The sequence below is a fragment of the Tachypleus tridentatus genome, unplaced genomic scaffold (assembly GCF_004210375.1).
Source record: "Tachypleus tridentatus isolate NWPU-2018 unplaced genomic scaffold, ASM421037v1 Hic_cluster_2, whole genome shotgun sequence".
In the NCBI taxonomy this organism is placed as follows: domain Eukaryota; kingdom Metazoa; phylum Arthropoda; class Merostomata; order Xiphosura; family Limulidae; genus Tachypleus; species Tachypleus tridentatus.
In genome coordinates, this window is record NW_027467782.1 from 31,750,474 (window position 1) to 31,759,691 (window position 9,218).

General features: G+C 33.2%; 1 long non-coding RNA gene across 1 annotated transcript; it reads right to left on the reverse strand.

Annotated features, from left to right (window-relative positions):
* Positions 1 to 8,052: 8,052 nt before the first annotated feature.
* LOC143243120 (uncharacterized) lies at positions 8,053 to 8,873 on the reverse strand. Its single transcript, XR_013023918.1, has 3 exons — positions 8,799 to 8,873; positions 8,495 to 8,625; positions 8,053 to 8,210 (listed from the first exon to the last, which is right to left on the reverse strand). It is a non-coding gene; the product is annotated as an uncharacterized LOC143243120 (long non-coding RNA).
* Positions 8,874 to 9,218: the final 345 nt, after the last annotated feature.

Below are 9,218 nucleotides of genomic sequence, written 5' to 3' on the forward strand. Positions count from 1 at the left end.
ACTTTATCTATTATCTGTGGTGCTGAGCTCCGGAGACAGTTTCCAGATAAGCCTTCTGTCACCCCACAACATCTGGGGAAAATTTGTCATGGAATGCTTTTCACTCTGAAGAAACTGCAAGCCGCCCCAGCCGACAGAAATCGGCCTGACGTGAAGGCTGAAAGGAAAGACTATGCCCTGTGGTTCATGGAGACGGCACTTCGCGCACCCCGTGTCATCTACATCGACGAGATGGGGTTCAACGTATGGACAATTAAGAAACTGACTGCATTCACTTGACGAACTTTGTCAATAATACGGTCTGTGATTTTCTCATTAAATCTTTCTTGTCGAAATGTGTGATGAAGTGTGACGCAATCAGTTTCCACGACATCAACAATTCGACGGTATAATTGAAGCCATCAACGGGTTCGCTAAGCTCAAAAATTTTTAAGAACGGGTTCGCGCGAACCCCTGCGAACCCCCTGAATCCCACCACTGATCGCAACTCTCCTGACTAGATCTTCTAAGGTTGGAATGTACCTGGGTGTTATTGCAAGTTGAGTCCTTTTTAAGTAGATGTATCTCGTCTGCGTTTAATTGTCGGTCGGATATGTTAATTATGAGGTTGGTCAACAGTTTTTCGTGGTGTCTTTTATGTTGTTTGCATCTTAGTTTTTTAGTTTTTGTTGTGGCAGATCTTTTTGTCTCTGTCATTCCTAGTGTTGATTTGGTTTATGTTTCGTTGTATAAGTCCGTTAATCTCTGATTTAATGCAGCATACAAGTTGATGGCACCTTCTTTGCACCTCTGCTGATTGCAACTGTCTTTCCTGTATGCTATGAAACTTCAATCTTTACCACAGCATCCCACCTGGAGTTATTTTCCTTCCTAGTGGGCCATACTTTTTCAGAACAGATGATCTGCCATTGTTCCTTTTGGCCTTCATATCCAGACACAGTTGGATGAATTGGGTCTCAGCACATGAAACAAACAAAAACTCAACATACTAAAAAACAAATAAACACAGCTATAAAACTATGCTCACCAGATAAAATTGACGATGAATTAGACAAAATAAAACAATACTTCATCAACATCAATAAGTTTCCTCCACAAACCGTAGAAAACATTTTACGCACACACCTAGACAGAAAGCAAAATCAAGTAACAAAAGCAAATATATCTCACGAATCAAAAAATCACTAAACCATATACTGCTGCATACCATATATTTTCGACATCAGCAGACAAATAACCAACATTTGGCTAAAACTAGTAACACAATATGACATTCCAGTTAATACCAAATTTATTCAAAAACCAGGCACAAAACTGAAGTCTATACTATGTAAAACTACACTGACAAACACCACACCAACATTAATTATAAAATACAATGTGATAACTGCCACGATTTCTATGTGGGAGAAGCAAGTAGAAAAATGGAAACCAGATTCAAAGAACATAAAAAGTCACCTTCACACGTTTTTGAACACTGCAAGTCAAATAAACCCAACATAACCATAGAAAACACTCAAATACTAAATAAAGAAACAAACGTAAAACTAAAGAAGCCTTACTTATGCAACAACTCAAGCCTAAAATAAACCAATGCAAAGGAAGACCTTTATACCTATATTAAAAATAATAAAATAAATAACATAAAATTATATATTCAAACATCTAAGCATGCCCTCTGCATTCCGACTCTCAGTTACACAACCCCCTTCAAACATATGGTCAGCTTCCGGTCAGTTACTTCTTTCTTTCTTTGTGAACCTGACAATGACCGAAGAAGGTCGAAACGTTGTTCGCTCCTCTACGTAAAATATTTTCTCAACCCAAACGAGCCGTTTTTACATATATATTTCACTTTTGTGAATTAAATAAGAACAATCTGCTTTGTTTAGTTTTCTTCATGGATAAAACTCGTAAGGAAACAATAAAACTCAAGCAAATAATTCAAACATCAAAAATATTTTTTATAATGAATTCGAAAACTAATACAAAAATATGAATGTTAAAAGTTATTATTGGAATGTGCTGTTTATTGTACTTTATAGATTATCAGTAATATATTGTTATATATTATCAATATATATTAATATATTGATTCATCTTGATTTTAAATTGTTCATTTTTTGACAGCTAGAATTTTGTATTTCAATGATATTTCTTGTTCCTGTTCTTTAAATACCATAAAACTGCTAAGATATTTTTTTGTTTATATTCAGGGAATTTTCCGATACTCGTTACCTGGTGGAGAAATTCTGTACTATTGGACAAAAGTTTCCAAATTACTGAAGACCAAGTTGTTCGAAACGATTTTACTCTCCAAGAATTAACACGAAAAGATCTTATGGCTAAGTTTACCTGTCAAGCTTCGAATACTAACCTTACCTCACCAGGAGTCGCATCTGTCATTGTAGACATTAATTGTGAGTGTAATGTACTTCAGTTTGCAGTCGTAAGTTTAAAAGGAGTAAATTAGTCAAATAATCCTTGAAATTGTTACAGTATTAAGTAATAACTGATTTTTAACTGTACAAAACATATTAGGTTATGTGTTTTGCATGAAACAAACCAATATAAGAAAACACCATGTTTATGCATGCGATATCATTGTTTTGTATAATGTTATAACACTAGTTACTTACGTGAGACATCTGACTGCACTGAAGGGTAGATATTTACTTATAGGTGGAATGTGACGTCATTTCACTGTGTGAAGCTCCACCACATGCACATTTTTCCAGTATCTATTGTTTTCAGATATAAGGTAAACGAATGCCAGCTTAGCATAAATAGAAATCTCATTTAGCCAACCTGTTGGAATACAAGAACTATAATTTATTTTATTACATTCTGGTGTTCCATATAATAATGCAAAGCGTATTCATTAAACAAACATTGACGCATTATTTACAGCTCGTCAGAGATGAATATCTTAAATAAGTTGATAAAGGTGGGGATTAATCTAGTATTTATATTATGACAAATGTGATACGTTAATTAACTTAAGTAATGTTTGTTATAATACCAGTTAATGTTGAATAATACCAAGTTTTAAATTAACTTGCATTGTTTATCAAAGTACTTTTTGAATTATTACTTTCTACGCTGACTCGCGGCAATTCTCTTGCTAAAGATTTTACTTTTATTGCTACTAATAAGGAAAAGTTTAGTTTCTGGCATTTAGTTGCCCTTATTTTATCACAGAACTTGATATGCAAGAGTGTGGGTGAAACTTCGCTTATGTTAATCTGTGTTTCTACATCTTCGAACACGGTTATTAAGTGAAACCAACGTTACTTATTACACAATAAATATTTCAGTCTCAAAATATAATAAAACATTTACTAATTAATGTACTGTTTAAAGGTAAAACTTTGAAACTTTTCCAAATCTCACAGAGGAACAGCCTATTGTTGAATATTTGTGTAATAATAAACGTTGGTGTCCTTCAATAACAGTGATGTCTAAAACTTACATGAACGTTGTTACAACATTTAGAATAATTAATACTTAATTTAGGTAAAAGTTAAATGTTGAGAAACAAGCAGGGGTCATGATTTTACGTTTTATTAGGGGAATTTAGATGAAAAATAGAGTGCTGGACTCTTCATTTTAGGGACATGATACACTCTCTGCAATGGGTGCATAGAGTTTTCACTTATTTCAGTAGTCACACAGTAGTAGCAATGTGGGATATGCGGACTTGTTAATTACTCGTTTTAGAGGTTATGCACATTAATTGCATGAGGTCTAGAAAGATGTAAATGTCTCATTTTAGGGACAATGTGACATCGATCTCATAGGGTGTGCAAAACAAACACCTGAATATCATATATAGTATGTCCATCGGGTAAATCCATGAGAACTGCCAACGGCTATGAAATATTGGGCCTCATATGATAACATTTAAAGAAGGGGGCATGGACTTTGTTGATCCATACTTAATCACTTAATTTTTGTGATTGTGGCGATTATGACTGCAGAATAAGCATTACATGTGTTTTAACTAATTTCATCCTTACTACCATGTGCTATTCAATGTATGTTTTATTGTTAAACACAATCTTTGAAACATGGTTCATAGTGATAATGAACCTCTGTTTTACTAGAACCCAGATCTCATCATGTTCTTTACCTTGATATATAGACGGTGGTAGATTGGTGTATTTCGCAGCAGTTCAAACAAAGCCACAGCTCAGTACTGAGAGCTGATAGGAGGGACACCATGGTAATTGTAATCATTGGCCAACACTATTTTGGTACCAAACCTAGCAGCAACTACATCTTATGTCCATACCAACACAATGTTGAAACCCCTGTAGAAAGTACCTTAGTTGTCTCATTCACCTTCAAGCTTTTCCACTAAGCTCAAGAAGTGCTTGGAGTTGAAAACCTTATTAAAATAAAGCATGTTTTAGGCATACACATTAGAGCTGGGTATAACATGTATATTAACTTGTTTCGCAGGTTGAATATTTCCCATTATGTGCATTACGTAGTATTTACGAAGGGCTACAGGTCTAACACATTTGTGATGTGTTTGTGCTTGAACTAATCCCAAACGTTTTTCAGATCTGTAAATGAAATGAATTCATGTTATCCATCGTTTACTGGTCATAGTCATAAAACACTCTGCAACTTGTGATTGTAGTGGTTAAATTGCAACCACATCTAAATATATTAATCTCAAAGAATTTACTGATAATGTGTTAATTTTGGAAGTAAAAATAACTATTAGTTAATCACGTACAGAAAGACTAATTTGTATGAAAAAAGCTGCTAATATATCTTTTGTATATACACCCCAAATATTGGAAAGACGTATGTAGGCTTTTGAGCAATGTAAGTATTGTCGTATTAGTGTTATTGCTGAGTTCAGACTCTTTATGGTGTGTAGGAAGATATAGTCTTTGGCAATATCTCGTTGATAAAAAGAATAGGAATAGCGAACCTTTAGATGTCACTATAAGTTGAATAAAGAGGGTCTCAGTTTCTATTTCAAGCTAAGTCGTTGCCAACATATATCCTTTGAAACACACAGCAGATATCTTATTTTGATGTTTATCTTAGCATAGCTGTCTGGTTGACAAGTCACGAGTTAAAATAATCCAATTGAATGAGTTCAAACTACATGAAAGCTACCTCATATGAATGGTTCAAGGATAGACCCTCCCTGCTACTGATGAAACTGATTCGTGATGTTTGATGTCTGGTTAACTTATAAGTAAGCCAACACTCAAACCTCATACAGATTAAGTTTGTTTGCAAACAGAATGAAAACATATGTTGTGGGAGATCAAGTGAACAGGATTGGCACTGAGTTCCTTCAGTTTTGTTCCTTACGTTCAGAACGTTTATATTTATTTGGTCGTAGTCATTATTTATTTCTTCAGAACATGCTACATTGACTCGTAATTGAATTGAATTTTAATTGAATTGTAGGGTTAGATATTTGAAAATGTCAAGTGTGTTCAGTGCCCCTTTGGTAGTTAATTTGTAAAAACACCAATATGAACTTAGTAAAGCTGAATATGTTTAATTAACCTTACAAATGAGGTAAAATAACTTTTCAGTTACAGTTAACACTTCTCACCAAACTTCTGTATGGTGATTTATCAAGTGTTTTTTGTAGATCTGTTTGTTAACGAAAAAAACCAACAAAAAACACAGCTATTTAGAATTGATCTTTAATGGTATTGTTTATATAGAAAATTGAAATAAATAAATCGCGTTTTTATTTATTATTATTTCATTATTGTTTAGCTTTCTTTGTTGCTTCTGCAACGTGAATGAAAAAGCCCGGAGCAAATGGAATGCCCTTAAAAACCGCGTCCTCGGGTCTTGTGGTGTTTTTGCCTATACAAAGCTAGAAGACCAAGAGCTTGTTACTGAAAAGATCACCCCCCAGGGAATTAGACATTTTGGAAGCTGTTTCAATGATCCCTGAGTGTGAGAAGGCCCCGACAAATAAGTTTAATAAAGGAGAAACTAATATGGTGTTAAAGGAAAACCAAACAGAACCAACCATCTTACAGACAATAAATGAAAATCACTCAGTAGAAAAGAAAACAGAAAGAACAGAAAACCTGAGCAAGTCTGCTTCAGGTTCTGATAAAACTAAATTAAAGACACGCGTTAAGACAATCGTGAATGATGACAAACCTGAAGAGACATTAAAATCTGATTCACTAACAACGGTTCGTATGTTTAAAGTTTTTTTTACTTTATAGTAGTTAGTATCATACAGCATCAGTATATAACCATTAATAACAAGGATCTGCTCTTAATGTTAAACTTTCACTTCCTACAAGTTTATTTATACCTACATATATATTGCAAGAAGTAACTAAAATATAATGGAATTAATAGTACATTATTAATGTTAATGCAAAATTACTGTTATAAAATAATTACAACCATTCTCATATTTAATTTCTGTGAATATCTGTATCTGGTTCAAAATTGAATTAATTTCTCATTCATATTACGTTTATGATTAATATTTAGTGTAGTTAAAAACATTTCACTTTAATGTAATGTATACTATGTCAAACTGAGTGATCAATATGATATCGATGTTGCATACTTACAATGAGTGTTGTTAAGACATCCACAACTACTGAAAAACACGCATTCAGTCATTTAAATACATGTAATTCTTCTTGTTTCATTTCCACACATACTTCCACTAATGATATTAAAGTGAGTTGTGTCTTACTATAACTATAATATACCTTTTGTTGTTAATATTGTCAAATTTCTTGTGTTTTTAACCGTACATACACTGAAATGAAGTTCTGTTGTAACTACGAACATCTGATTCTGTTTTTAACAGTTATCACATAATTGCTGCGAATCGTTAGATCACGGTAACTTACTTAAAATGTGGACTTTATTGTTCTTAGTTTAGTACCAGTGTATTTGTACCATTTTGTTGTAAGTGATTCCACCATATCATGTTAATAACACTTTGAGATATTTTACAACAGTGTTTGTTTTTTTATAGTCAGTCAACTTTCAGTGGTCTGACAGACATTTAGTGAAATATCCAGCTGTCTTCTTTTGGACTTTACTAAGATTATTGAATATTTTAAAGTACTATATAAACAGTGTGATTTACTACAGTGTTACAACTATGATAAGACAGTTTGAAAACTCTTCCTCTTTATAGTCATTTGTAGTTCAGATTGCATAACTTTTCATGTTTAATTTATATACATATCATGCACATACGATTCTTAGATCAGAATTTTCCTTAGCTTCTGACACTGTTAACAGTATTGTTTCATAAGCCTCTGCAACTGCGCAGGTTTCGTTTGGTAAAACAATGAAGGTCAACACATTTAATAACAATGGACTGTATTATTTCTCCCATTACTAGTTCCACAGATTTCATGTACTAACCTTATATATACCAAAGACAGGTCTAATTTATAATAACACTAAACTGTCAGTTACTTGTTAATCTTTTTCTCATAGTGTTTCTCAAACTAATAAACTCATTAACTCAGTAATTAAGTGCAAACGTCACAGACTTATTAAATATTCAATTGTTGAAACAGTTAAAACGTGAAAACTCCCTCCAGACAAACAATAACACAAACGCGTAAATTAAAAAATATAGTCTACAAAAGTATTTTGAGCTCTGAAAATTTTCCCATTTTAAAAGAATATTTATGTCATTAAATGAAAATGAGAATATAAAATATGTACCTGGCTGTCAAATAACACACATCAACATATTATATGCTCACCCGGCTGTCAAATAACACACATCAACATACTATATGCTCACCCGGCTGTCAAATAACACACATCAACATACTATATGCTCACCCGGCTGTCAAATAACACACATCAACGTATTATATGCTCACCTGGCTATCAAATAACACACGTCAGCATATTATATGCTCACCTGGCTATCAATTAACACACATCAACATATTATATGTTCACCTGGCTATCAATTAACACACATCAACATATTATATGCTCACCTGGCTATCAAATAACACACATCAACATACTATATGCTCACCTGGCTATCAAATAACACACATCAACGTATTATATGCTCACCTGGCTATCAAATAACACACGTCAACATATTATCTGAATTAACAGAATGAGGAAGAACACAATTGACCATAAAGGGGGAGGTGGCAACTGTAGAACAACTTCTGGATAAACAAGGAAAGCAAACCCTGGACCTGAAGAAAATACACCATGTTAGATTATATTTGAACAAAGACCGTGTTTGTACTCTGTAAAAAACACAGCACGTCAGTGTCTGATAATACTTAGTTTATATTAAGATGTTGATACACTGTAACTTACCAATAAACGTTTCATTTTAAATGTTTTAGAACCAAGATTCAAGAAAATATTAATAAAGTTTGTTCTGAAATATTCTGGTATACGTTGATTTGGTAAGAAACAGAACTTTTAGTGTTTATATAAACAATTGAAGCACAAGAAGACTGAATTATCTCACCGGACTTCACAACGTCAGCAACTTCAGTCCCGTCGCCTTTCAAGTAGGTGATGTGACCGAGGACGGAAAATATCACAGTACCAGCAAATATGCTAGTAGCAGGGTTAACAATACATAGAATATTTCCGTCTCTAGAAATAAAGATGTAGAAACAATAATGAATGTGTTCAAAGTGTACAATAATATCTATTGAAAGAATAACGAATACAGAGTACAGAAAATTATTATATTGAACATTTTTGTGCGAATCATTGTTAAATAATCAAATAAAAAAAATAAAAAAATTATTTTGTTTTTTTGTTACCGGAAGAAGTTGTGGCTAAACTTGTTGTAGCTTCCAAGAGTTACGACGGAACCGAAACCAATACCAAAGGTGAAAACACTTGCGTTCCTGCTGTCACCCAGACCTAATAACATTAATACAATAAATTAATACTGATTACAAAGAGTTAACTTCTTTAAATTTAACACTAATTTAGTTTCGTTACGTTTTGATTAAAGAATTATTAACTAGTATTAAAGCTTGATAGCAAATAAACGAAAAAAAAAGTCTCTTGACAGTTACTGATTAACAATGACACTGTTTTCACTGAAGACGTAAACTATAGCTTCATTAGATGGGAAGTTTTATTTGTTGCCCAGCCTGGTTGTTAGTGTTTGTCTTCAGCGTCAGGGCATTAAAATGTACGGTTAATCCCACTATTCGTTGGTAAAAGAATATGCC